We start from the raw sequence: 13,664 nt of genomic DNA on the forward strand, positions 1-13,664 counted from the left end.
TAGCAGTAGCAGTAGTAGTAGTAGTAGTAGCAGTAGCAGTAGCAGTAGTAGCAGTAGCAGTAGTAGCAGTAGTAGCAATAGTAGCAGTAGTAGTAGCAGTAGTAGTAAAAACAGAGGAGTGGGCCGCTCCACTAGCTGCACTGTGTGTTTGTGCAGGCGGCCATCTTTAGATTATCTGCGTAGTTTGGTTATTTAAAACGATGATTCTCTTTGACCAATTAGAGAGCTGCGATGTTTTAACTCCGCCTCCATGTCTCGGCTGAGGTACCAGATAGCATTTACTACATTTGCTGCTACAACTTTCAACTTGTTCTACATCCATAACATTCGTAGCGTGTGCCACTTCCTATCAACAGTCTCTTCTCTAATTATTTATGACGTTGGAGAGAAAAAGGTAGAAGAAGTTGAAGAAAGAAGAAACATGATAAAGTCTTAAAACCATAGTTTGTTGAAGACAAACTGGCCCCGCCCACCAAAGGAGCTCTGAGACGCGGTCGAGTCGTTTGAAGCCGATGAGGACGTGAACATTCCTCTGGGTTCATTAACGTTGTCCAGTCGGCTTCCTCCCCTGCAGATGCTCTCCAAACGTCTCCCGTCAGGAATGTTTGAGATTCCTCAGCGTCGCCTCCACTGCGCCCGAAAGACTCCACAAATAAATAATAAGATCCAGGAAGCGGCCGCAACCACGAAGATCAGGTCAGCGTTCAAAGAGTCACGACCCAAAACCAACAACTTCCAAACAAAGTGGGAACAATAATGCAGCTGCTGCACCGGCGAGAGACAGCAGTCAGACCGGGACGAGAAGCTGCTGCTGGATTATAATCCAGCGTCTGGATTCATCCCAAACCATAACTGATGAAGTCTTCGTGGGTTTGTTTCTCTGACATGTGAGCGACTGCTTTCTGAGCAGATTTGATGTTCCAGAAAATATTGTGACAAGGAGCTGATGCTGACCGGACGACACTGAAACCCTGAGAACACAAAGTCAGAGCCGACATCTGCGTCCGCTGTGGAACAAAGATGTAGAGAGCTTGTTTCAAAGTCATCGCTGTTAAACTTTCCTGACGGGCTGCGTCAGTACTTTCAGGTCCAGGTGAGTTTTGAGGTGCAATGGATCAATAAACTCACGGTTTTCATCAAGAGAAGAAGAAAACTTTTACTTTTAACGCCGACGAGCAGAATCAGCACGAGGCTCCGGTCCAGAAAGATCAATTATAGTGAATGTTTGCACAAAAACACAGGATTCAAATGATTAGGGAAGAAATTGTGTCATTAATGGTTTTGATTGTGTTTTATAATCTGCTTCAAACTCGTGTGAGGGAGTTAAACAGCCCCGTGGCCTCGACCCCGACACCTCCTGCCGGCCAGGACCCACAAGCGGGGCCGCGGCCCTGCGGCCTGCAGGCTCTGGGGTCGAAACCCCTGACGCTTCCCCTGCTCGTGTTTCCTCTCCGCTGACCTCCGTGTGCGCCCGCGCTCTCTCTGCAGGGCGGCCGGTGAAACCAGGAGGGAGGAGCGCTCGCACGCCGCCGGGGTCGGAAATGAGCAGCTGCCTCGTCTGAGAGATTCCTCTTCCTCTGCCGTAACAAACAGAGTCCTGTGTTCCACCACAGCCTCTCTCTCTCTCTCTCTCCCCCTCTCCCTCTCCCTCTCTCTCTCTCTCTCTCTCTCTCTCTCTCTCTCCCTCTGTCTCTCTCTCTCTCTGTCTCTCTCTCTCTCTCTCCCTCTCTCTCTCTCTCCCTCTCTCTCTCTCTCCCTCTCTCTCTCTCTCCCTCTCTCTCTCTCCCTCTCTCCCTCTCTCCCTCTCTCTCTCTCTGACGCCTCATCGCTGCTGCAGACAGCTGCGTTCTGCGTTCGTTCCCTCAGACGTGAGGGCGGCGGCCACCAGTTTGCAGAACAAACCAGCCGGCAGAAGTCCAGTTGTTGCTCCGCGGCGTCGGCCCGCTGACCTTTGACCCCGAGCAGAGGAAGCAGCACAGCAGCAGCTGCTGCTCCTCCAGCCTGAAGCCTGGAGATGCTCACAGCGCCGAGAAGTCACGGGGTCGAGAACGCAAACCAGGGGAAGACCCTGACTTTAGCAGTACATTATACTACATATAGTAGTACATTATACTACATATAGTAGAGCTTTACACTACATACAGTAGTATTAAAGTAGTACTTGTACTACATATAGTAGTGCTTTACACTACATACAGTAGTACTAAAGTAGTACTTGTACTGCATATAGTAGTGCTTTACACTACATACAGTAGTACTAAAGTAGTACTTATACTACATATAGTAGTGCTTTATACTACATACAGTAGTACTAAAGTAGTACTTGTACTGCCCATGTCGGGCTCTGTGTTTGGCGTTGGGCGATTAGCTCGTTGCAGCTGATTAGCGGATCAATTATTAACTTTTAAACCGTCTCTTCACGTTTACCTTTTGTGTGTTTTTTATTTATTTGACGGACAAACACAGATTTCAAAATGAAGCTGCAGATGAAGGAAGCTGGTCGAGGCGACACGAAGCACCTGCACGACAAACTTTTCACCCTTTAAAAACAACACAACGTTCACATTGTCAAGTGCACAATAGTTCAACAGCAGAGAACACACACAGCGGAGCAGAAGCATGTGCAGGTAGAAGAGGAGGAGGAGGGAGGATGTGAGTGACAGCTCAACGGAGCTGCTGTCTGGGAAGCAGCCGGCAGGAAGTCCACAAGCAAAAACTGACCTTGAGCCTCAGCGACCAATCAGCTCTGACCTTGAGCCTCAGCGACCAATCAGCTCGCAGAGAAGCGACCACCACGAGGTCAGCCCAGAGGTCACACACCGAGTCAGAGCAGGGGATTGTGGGAACTGATTAGGGTGCTGTATTGACTTTTGGAAAGGTCTGGGAAAAGTCTCACAATGACACACACACACACACACACACACACACACACACACACACACACACACACAATCATGCGTGATTAAACTGTGGCACACAGACGCACACTGACAGGAACACACACGCGTCAGTGTGAAACAAAGCACCTGCAAATAAAGACGCACACATTTCTCTCACACACACGCACACACACACACGCACACGCGCACACACACACACACACACACACACACACCAGGATTCATGACTTAATTACACTTTAAGACCTTTTAACCAGCAGCTCAGTGAGCAGCAGCACATATTATTCTCATCAGAGGACGAGAATCTGAACTGAGATTTAAAATAAAAACAGAATCAGGTAAACTTCAGCTTTTTGTTTTCTTTGTTTCTTCATTACAAAAACCGCTGAAGTGCGTTTGTGTTAGTCTCCTGCTGCGTTTTCCTTCATCATCATTTCATGAAGAAGACTTCAGATGATTCGCTGGACGTCCGTGTAACATTTGCATGGATTTAAAGTAATAATCTTTCAGGTTTTCATTTGAATAAACTGGTTCATGAGTTTATGGCACGTTGAATTTGCAGTTTTACAAACGTCAGTGCCGGCGTTCTCGTTCTTTTCTCTTTGTTAAATCCTCCAGCGGCCCGGCGCCGAGCCAAGGAACCGATCCTCAAGAATGAAACTTTGAAAGTTATTTATGTTTTCTGCAACGTACTTAAAGGAGGACATTCGATGCATTCGAGGACAACGCATCACTGCAGGTTGGCGTCAAGATTAAACCCTGAAACAGAGGCTGAGGGAGGAAGACGAGGCAGAGCGACGAAGAACACAAAACCAGGACGTCGCTGCAAGTTTTCAGGGACTCCGATGAGGAAAATTCAAAAGCTTGTTACAGGATTTATCTGATCAGCAGTGATGTGAATCACTGTGAACATTGAAGCTGACAGAGAAACCCACGACTGTGAGTTCCCACGAAGACGAGGACATGAACGCAGCATGAAGGACACGAGCGAGGCCGAAGGACACGAGCGAGGCCGAAGGACACGAGTGAGGCCGAAGGACACGAGCACTAGCAAGAAGCTAACGAAGAGGTGACATTAGCAGGAAGCTAATAAAGAGGTGACATTAGCAGGAAGCTAATGAAGAGGTGACATTAGCACGACGCTAATGAAGAGGTGACATTAGCAGGAAGCTAATGAAGAGGTGACATTAGCAACAAGCTAATGAAGAGGTGACATTAGCACGAAGCTAATGAAGAGGTGACATTAGCACAAAGCTAATGAAGAGGTGACATTAGCAGGAAGCTAATGAAGAGGTGACATTAGCAGGAAGCTAATGAAGAGGTGACATTAGCAGGAAGCTAATGAAGAGGTGACATTAGCAGGAAGCTAATGAAGAGGTGACATTAGCAGGAAGCTAATGAAGAGGTGACATTAGCACGAAGCTAATGAAGAGGTGACATTAGCAGGAAGCTAATGAAGAGGTGACATTAGCAGGAAGCTAATGAAGAGGTGACATTAGCAGGAAGCTAATGAAGAGGTGACATTAGCAGGAAGCTAATGAAGAGGTGACATTAGCAGGAAGCTAATGAAGAGGTGACATTAGCAGGAAGCTCAATCTTCTGGCTCCTGAGCGACTGGTAAAACGAGTCCTTGGTGTCTTTCCTTCACTCGCGGTGCGACTAAGCTGCTCATCCTCGCCACAGTGGACAGAACGACCCCACGAGGTCGTCTGTTCACGGCCCACAGAAGATGCACATCTGGTTTCAGGGGCGAGGAGCCGACTGGGTTTCTGTTTGGACGACTTTACTGCAGCTTGAGAGACGAGCCGCGACGCAGGCAGAGAAAACTGAAATATGAATAATACACGGCAGTGAAACCCAAAAGTCTCTTCTCCTAAGACACTGAAAGTATTTAGCTAATGGCTTCGAGTCTCCAAACGGTGGAACCGAACCCACACACACACTCACACTCACACACACTCACACACACACACACACACACTCACACACACACACACACACACACACACACACACACACACACACACACACACACACACACGGTGGAAATGAGAGGCAGATGTCGGGCCGGCGAGGGATCGATCCCCCGCGTGGAACTCGTACGAAAAGCTTCATCGCAAAGATTTACTTCACAAGTGTTACAACTGGCAGCTTTTACAGCCACGCTGGAGATCACAGCATGCACTCCATTACCCAGAAGCCCCCTGCCCCACAGAGTGGATCCAGAGGGTTTCAGACAGAAGACCTCTCAGGGGACTGAAGTGAAGACGGACTCGACCGCTTCATCTGCACCAGCTGAGCGACTCGACGTTTCTCTGGAACGTCACAAATGTGAGAAGAAACAAACAACTGGAAGCTTGAGAAGAAAGAAAAAGTGGAACTTCCTGCAGAGCTTTCTGCGTTTCCATTGAGCGTTTAACCAGTGTTTAACCAGCGTTTAACCAGCGTTTAACCAGCGTTTAACCAGCGTTTAACCAGCGTTTAACCAGCGTTTAACCAGCGTTTAACCAGCTCCCCTCTCGCGCTGCGCTGCCACGATGACGACTTGGGGAATAAACAGGAAGTGGTGCCCGGTGTCCAGTCAGAACAGCTCCATACGACGGTGCAACAGGAAGTCTTCTAGTTAAAAGAGCGACAGTCTTGTTTTTTAAAAAATTTTAATTTTCTGCAATTTTGTGTTAAATTATCAGATTCATTTTTGCAAATGTTCCACAAATTTTCTGCAAATTTTCAGATTTTTTTGCACATTTTCTGCAAATTCTCTGCAATTTGTTTGTGCTAACTTTCTGCAAGTTTTCTGCAACGTTTTCCTACAACTTTCTGCGTCGTTGAGCCGCTTGAGAAACACGAATAGAAACCAGGAGGATGCAAACGACCAGCTGGCGCTCGCCGCCGTGGAACGTCTCTGTCGCTTTAACGCTTTTCTTAAACGCAGACCGGCAGCAACGTTTTGGGTTCTGAGGGTTCATCTCGTCTGCTGCTCGCCGTGTTTCTGGTTGCCTGAACGTTGCTGCTGTTGAGCAACGACGGCAACGAGAAGCCGGCAGAACGAGACCTTTCAGTTCTGCCCGAATACTGTGTTCGTCTTATTCTTCTGATCGTGATGAAGAGGAGGACGAGACGCCACGAAGAGGAGTAAATGACGTGATGAAGAGGAGTAAATGACGTGATGAAGAGGAGTAAATGACGTGATGAAGAGGAGTAAATGACGTGATGAAGAGCCTCTCAGCCTTGAACTCTTTCCCACGCTGCTCCTCAAGACTTCAGAGACGTTTCTGGGATCCTCCCCAGCTGCCTGCTGGGTAATTAAAGGCATGTTGCTGAATCTGGAGAGCAGCTGAGGGGCGGAGCCACGTGAGCTCACAGCTGGAGGCGGAGCCACGTGAGCTCACAGCTGGGGGGCGGAGCCACGTGAGCTCACAGCTGGGGGGCGGAGCCACGTGAGCTCACAGCTGGAGGCGGAGCCACGTGAGCTCACAGCTGGAGGCGGAGCCACGTGAGCTCACAGCTGGGGGGCGGAGCCACGTGAGCTCACAGCTGACTTTTTATTTAGTTGAACAATCCAAACCGCCAGAAGGGAAAAATGGAGTGAAGGTTTTACCGCCTGACGGCCAACAAAGAGCAGCTTCTCTTCTGTTGGTGAGAGGAAGAGGAGGAAGAGGAGGAAGAGGATCTTTTCTTAGTTTTTACGAGGCGATGAGGTGCGATCAGCTGATGAGAAACACTTCATCCCTTCAGTCTTCCAGCTGAGTCTCTGTGACTTTGTCTTCAGTAATATCTCTACTTCATCTTAACATCTACAGAAGATATTAAGAACTCTTTGTTCTCAGAAGCTTCAGGAACAGGAAGTCTGAACCGTCCCGCCTCCTTCAGCTTCCCCTCAACAAACACACATTCATTCATCGGCGCTATGAATTCCCGATGACAGTGAACATTCCTTGTGGCGTCTCGTCAGCGGCTCTCGTCTGCTTCTGGGAACCGAGGACAGTTTAATGAAGCTCCACATCCCAACGCAACCGAGACGTGAGAGATGCAACTTCCCTGCTGGGCAACGTGTTGCTGCCACTTCTGAAATATGTGCGTACGGAGCAAAGCCCTCTGGGTAATTACAGGCTGGAGATGCTTCAAACAAACTCTGTGAATCGAGTCATGAAGAGCAAAGCACCGCCCTGAACACCTGAAAGAGTTATGAGTTATGAAGGATTAATACGTCTTCTACTTCCTGTGCAACAATGCTGTCATGTGACAGTGTCACGTGACAGTGTCACGTGACACTGTCACGTGACACTGTCACGTGACACTGTCACGTGACACAGCTCCTGTTTACTGAATGTGAATTCAAACAAACAAAACAAAGACAAGTGTCTTTTCTTTTGGTTGAACCCGTTGATGTTCGGACAAAAAGACAAAATCTGAGAATCATATTCATACATTCATACACACACACGTATATCGCGTCCTCTGAGCTCCTCGCGTCCTCGCGTCCTCAGACCTCCTCGCGTCCTCAGACCTCCTCGTGTCCTCGCGTCCTCACAGCTCCTCGCGTCCTCAGAGTCGTGGTTTCCTCGGCGGCGGCCAAATGAAACACCAGAAGAAGGAACAGAAACAACGACCTGACATTTTTAAACCGTCCATAACGAGAAGATAAACACGAGCTTCCTGTGAAACGCGTTCACAGGAGACTCCAGGAAGCCTGAACACTCGCTCCTTTGAAGTGGAGGAATTATAACTTCCTCTTCCTGTTTGGACTTTAACAAAACAAAACAAAAATAATCTTCAGGTGGGAATCGTTTCGTGAGGCCGAGCGGCGGCCATTTTTAATCCCCTCTCCCGTCAACTCGTCCAGGACACGGACGTGTTGAAGGTCACAAGGTCACAAGGTCGCCGTGAGGATCCTAAGCCGTGATCCAGGTAGAGAAGGAGGATCAAACGAGCGCTGTGGTCTTTGAGTGGCGGTCTAAAGGCCGAGGCTCACGCTGCACGACTCAAACAAACAAACTATTTCTGTCTTTTGTTTCGGGGTTTTCAGAACAAAGCGCCCGTGAATCCCACCGAGCCGCCGCTGTGCTACGTTGTGCTCGCCGAGCAGCTTCCTTGTTTCCTCGTCACCGAGTCAAACATGCAAACCTCCACAGAAAGAGCCGCCGGGGTTTTGTCTGCTGGTTGTTGTCGAGGGGTCAACAGGTCATGAGAGGAGAACGGGCCTTCTGGACGAGCCGTCAGCTCACCTGCAGCTGCTCTGTGGAGGCTTCACCCTCTGGCCTCAGGGCCTCTCGCAGATCAGACACATGCTCCATGTTTTACATCAGAAATTGTAATCTCAGCTCTGCTATAGGATGAGGCGCCATTGTGACAAAGTCCAGACCACAGGACATCCTGCTCCTCATTAAATGAAGCTCAAAGTCAGAGGAAGGTCAAACGAGGCTGTCTGGAAGCGGAGAGGCTTCACTTTGACTTTGAAATTGTGACAATACGTTAAAAAACAAAACAATGGAGTCACGGCGACCGTGCACGAAGAGAAGAGCGAAGAACCCGAAGCAGAAAACTCAAGTTATCGAGAAAAAAACTGAAAAAACTGAAAAACTGAAGAGACTCAGGATCAATGACGACCGACTGACCGGCTCCCAAAAACCAGAGAGCACTCGGCCCGTGGAGGGAACCTCACCTGACCTACTTTAAGCTGTGTGTGTGTGTGTGTGTGTGTGTGTGTGTGTGTGTGTGTGTGTGTGTGTTGAAGGTTAGCGCGTGTTTCAGACATTGTTTGGACAAAGTGTGTGTGAACGCGAGCGGTGAAGAAGCATTATGTGCATTAAGTGAGCGCTGAGGACATGGAGGGTGTGTGTGTGTGTGTGTGTGTGTGTGTGTGTGTGTGTGTGTGTGTGTGTGTGTGTGTGTGTGTGTGTGTGTTGCGGGCTGGCAGCTGAGGCCAGAGCCGCCATGTGTTGCCCAGCTGTGGTCGCCTGGCGTTGGCTTCGCAGAGCGCAGCGATCGGGCAGAATATAAATACCGTCTTCCTCTTTCTGCCTTTTCTTCTGGGGCCGACAACAGAAGCCTTGTTGTACGAAAAGAAAAACACTAAAAGTGCAGTTTTTACCCTGAAACGCTGAGTGGGAGGCACAAATTAAAGCAGCATTTCACTCCGTTTAAAGGTTAGGGGAGTGGTGACGCATGTCCGCAGGGCTGGGCCTGCAGCTCTGCTTCTGGAAGCTTCAACTCCTCTTTACAGTCTTTTTTAAAACCTCTTTTAAACACGGTGGAGACGCAGGAAATGAGCTGAATTTGATCTCATTGACATCTGCAAACCCAACAGTTCTGCTGCTGCTGCTTCACAATAAAAGACAGAGACAGCAGTGGGCTTTTATTGTGAAGCAGCCACAGGAAACTCCATCGGGTAACAGTACTGCCGGAGCCAGGCGGGCAGTGGCAGCAGCAGCTAGCGTGGAGCTAGCAGCACCGCTAGCTGACGACAGCGAGGGGATAGCAGCAGATGGGATCTAGCAGCAGATGGGAAGCTAGCAGCAATGCTAGCTTGTTACTGCGAGGAGCTAGCAGCAGTGCTAGCTTGTTACAGTGGGGAGCTAGCAGCAGCGGGGAACTAGCAGCAGTGCTAGCTTGCTACAGGGTGGAGCTAGCAACAGCGGGGAGCTAGCAGCAGTGCTAGCTTGCTACAGCGGGGACACCCTTCGGAGCGGCTTGTAACCCGACTCTCAGGGTACCGTTGATCGTGCCGTTAGCTTTCAGAAACATGTGGCAGAGCAGAACGTAAAGAGCAGTTTAGTCGCCAGTAGAGCGGCAGAAACTTTCTCCACTTGCTTCCCCCGATCGAAGGCCGCACTTTGTCGCCTCCTTTACGTCCCACAACTTGACAAACAACAGCACATCAATATTTTAATTCCCCAAATCCTCTGTGCTCATCAGAGCCGCAGTAACCCTCGCTGGACCGCATGCCTCCGTGGCGTCTGCAGAGCGCCGCCGCGCCGCTCGCCTCCAGCTCGTTAGATCAGATAACGGCTCGGCTTCTCTCCCTGATTGCCAGACTTCATCCAGGCCGAGGCCTCTGAGAGCTGCACTCTGCCAACGCAGCGGCATCGCATGACAAGCCGCTAATTACTGGAAATGGATGTTTGGCTCTTTTTTTTTTCGGGGCTGTGCCCGGCCGCCACTTGTGTTGTTTCATGTTGTGTTTGTGTGGACGGGGGTTTCCAGGAAGCTGCCGTCAACACAGAGTCCAGGATCAGATAACCCCCCCCTGCTGATCCCAGACCCGATCGACAGCACAACCTTTTACGTCTCCGAGACAATAAGCGATGAAATGTGCTTTCAACGGTAGAATGACTGTTTTCAGCTGCAGGCTGTCGGCCACAGAGCAGCTGGAGAGCGACGGCGGGGATGGAGGCACAGGAAGTCTCTTTCCACGACTTCCCTCGAACCTTTGGGAGCTCTGGAGACCGTCTGGATGCGCCTCACAGACATGTTGTGACCAGACCTCTGACGCTAACACCAAAGAGTTTTCTGTCCTTCAGTTTAGTCGAGAATTTATAGAAATATCTGCCACAATAACGCCAGTTTCTCAGAGTCAAGTAGGCCGGTAGGTAAGAAGATAGACATGTAGGTAGATATGTAGGTAGGTAGGTAAGTAGAGAGATATGTAGGTAGGTAGGTAGGTAGGTAGATATATATGTAGGTAGGTAGTTAGATAGGTAGCAAGATAGGTCGTTAGGTAGGTAAGTAGATAAGTAGGTAGGTAGATTGATAGGTAGTTAGGTAGGTAAGTAGATACATATGTAGGTAGGTAGTTAAATAGGTAGTTAAGTAGGTAGGTAGATTGATAGGTAGTTAGATAGGTAGTAAAATAGGTCGTTAGGTAGGTAAGTAGGTAAGTAGGTAGGTAGATTGCTAGGTAGGTAAGTAGATAGATATGTAGGTAGGTAGTTAGGTAGTTAAATAGGTAGTTAAGTAGGTAGGTAGGTTGATAGGTGTATAGGTAGTTAAGTAGATAGAAATACAGACAGATAGCTGCCGCTGGGTCCTGTTTAAACAACTCGTCGTCCATCTTTCACTTCAGTGTTTCTAGTTTACAAAGAAACTGCTCTTTTCTTTAAAGCTATGAAGGTGTTCCCTCATGAATAATATTTTTGTTGCACACACTTTGTAAAAGAACCAATCACAACACTGCGTTGGTCAACCAGCTTAAAAAGGTGGATGAGACGTTTAATGCTAATCCTGCCGTCTTAATCCTCAAACTGATGCGTCTGCGACAAAACATATGTGAGGGAGATCAGCCTTCCTCTCAAGGACGACCTCGCCGACCTCTACCACAACAATGCAGACGCAGGTACGCGAGGATTAACGGAGACGACAACCTGCAGGACGGCTGCAGAGCACTCTGAGATCAAGACTCTCACACAAGTCTTACCTCCCGAGAGCTAACGACGCTAACGTGTGCGCGACGGGGATCCGAACCCGCGGAGTCAGACGTGGTGGTGCCTACAGATCACATGACCCTTCACGGGCAGCGGGCGTGAACAGGAAGTAGATTTTACGACACGCTGCGAATGAAACACTGTTATCTGTAATCTCATAAATCATATCCATGAACTACTTTATTACTTTCATACAACGACTGTGAAGAAAGACGTCAAGTTTTAAATGTGTGATCAAGAAACAAAAAGGTTCATTGCCCGAGAGAAGGACCCGTAAGACTCTGGAGGGTCTGCAGTTCAGACCTTCCAGACCCTGAAGGTTCTGGAGGCTCTGAAGGGTCTGGAGAGTCTGGATTCAGACCCTCCAGACTCTTCCAAGCCTCCAGACCCTTCAGAGTCTGAAGGCTCTGAAGGGTCTGGAGGCTTGAAAGAGTCTGGAGGGTCTGAATCCAGACCCTTCAGATCCTTCAGAGCCTTAAGACCCTCCAGACCATTCAGAGTATGGAGGCTCTCGAGGGTCTGGAAGGTCTGGAGTCCAGATCCTCCAGAGTCTTCGGGGGCCTTCAGAGTCTGGAGGGTCTGAAGGGTCTGGATTCAGACCCTCCAGACTCTGAAGGGTCTGGACTCAAGACACTTCAGAGCTCTCAGAGCCTGGGGGTCTGAAGGCTCTGGACTCAAGACGCTCGAGAACCTTCAGAGACTTAGGAGCCTCCAGACTGTGGAGGGTCTGGAGTCCAGATCCTCCAGAGTCTTCATAGTCTGGAGGCTGTGGCTCACATCCAGAGTCCGTCTCCTTGAGGACTTGTTCCAGCGGCGGTGTGAGGAAACCCTCTTTGTGCCTGCAGTAAACACTGCAGCGAGGTGAGCAATGAGACGTCGGCCCTGCAGGCGGCGCTGGAGCAGGTTCTGGAGACTCGACCTAAAGAAAGGCCGAGTAGATTCTCACGGCTTCTCGTCAACCGCCTGTTTCTTTTCTTGCTTCGACGTGACACGACCCCCGAGCACAAAGTCACATGACCTCCAGCCGGGTGTGACATCACAGAAATACAACAAACGGCCTCTTAAAGGCGCAGTACGCGCTGCGTTGTTCCCACACGTATATTTACTGAGTTCACGTAACCTAAATAATCCTATTTTTCTAAACCACACCTGAAAACTCAAGCACAGCGTGAATAAACATATGAGTTTATTGTTTTTTTCCATATGCATGTCTCGCCCCAGTGTCCCCAGTGTTCCCAGTGTTCCCAGTGTTGCCGTTGCCTGCGGCTCCTCATGTCGCTGCATTTATTTACCTCGACAAACACCTTGAGCCCACACCTGAGACCAGCCCGCGCTCTGATTGGTGGACAGGTGAAGGCCTGCACCCTGCACCCAGACGTTCAAATAAAAACAAACCGTCTGACTTCACTGTGTCAACACACACTTACGCACACACACACACACACACACACACACACACACACACACACACACACACACACACACACACACACACACACACACACACACACACACACACACACACACACGTACACCAACGGATCCCGTGCTGTCCGCCCATTGGATATGACAACCCTGGATATCGGCCAATCAGAGGCCCCCGCAGAGCCGGCTCGTCGTGCAGCCTCGAGGGCGACAGTCTGCTGAACCCGAACCAGCCAGACCTGCCTCGTCCTGCCTCCTGCAGCTCCAGGTTTTGCAACTCAGGAGTTTTTCCCCACTTCATGGAGAACATGCAGAAACACTCATGTTCTTAAAGGGCCGGCGTGACACAACGCAGTAATGATACGGGCCAATGCTCAATGTGAAGAGGTGGAAGTGGCTTTGAGACGAGGTACCGTCTCCAGCATAAATATGAAAGACTCCAGTTTCCTTCCTTCCTTCCTTCCTTCCTCCTTCCTTCCTCTCCACTCAAACCTTCGGGCTGAAGCTGGAAGCTGGTTTTCCTCCTCGTCAGACGCCCGTTCCCCTTAAAGACTGGGCCCTTTGTTTCTGCTGCGATCGGCCGGCAGATATAAAACACAGCCAGGCCGACATCTGAGACTACTGTGCACCAGAGAGAGAGAGAGAGAGAGAGAGAGAGAGAGAGAGAGAGAGAGAGAGAGAGAGAGAACCTGCGAGTGTTTGTTTTACTCGCCCTGAGCGCTCGGTCAGTTCGCTGAGTCTCGTGACCTTTGACCCGTCTCATAAAGATAGAAAAAACCTGACTACATAACCGAGATTATTGTTTTTTTTTTAAATGAGCCAATGAGAACGCAGCAGGTCGTCCAATCAGGAAGCAGGTTTTTGTTTTCCCGTTACACCTGCGGAGAAAACCGGACTTCCTGTCTCCAGGTAGAGG

This window comes from Clinocottus analis, unplaced genomic scaffold (genome assembly GCF_023055335.1).
Source record: "Clinocottus analis isolate CAN_PGR_092001 unplaced genomic scaffold, fCliAna1.0.p SCAF_11, whole genome shotgun sequence".
Taxonomy (NCBI): domain Eukaryota; kingdom Metazoa; phylum Chordata; class Actinopteri; order Perciformes; family Cottidae; genus Clinocottus; species Clinocottus analis.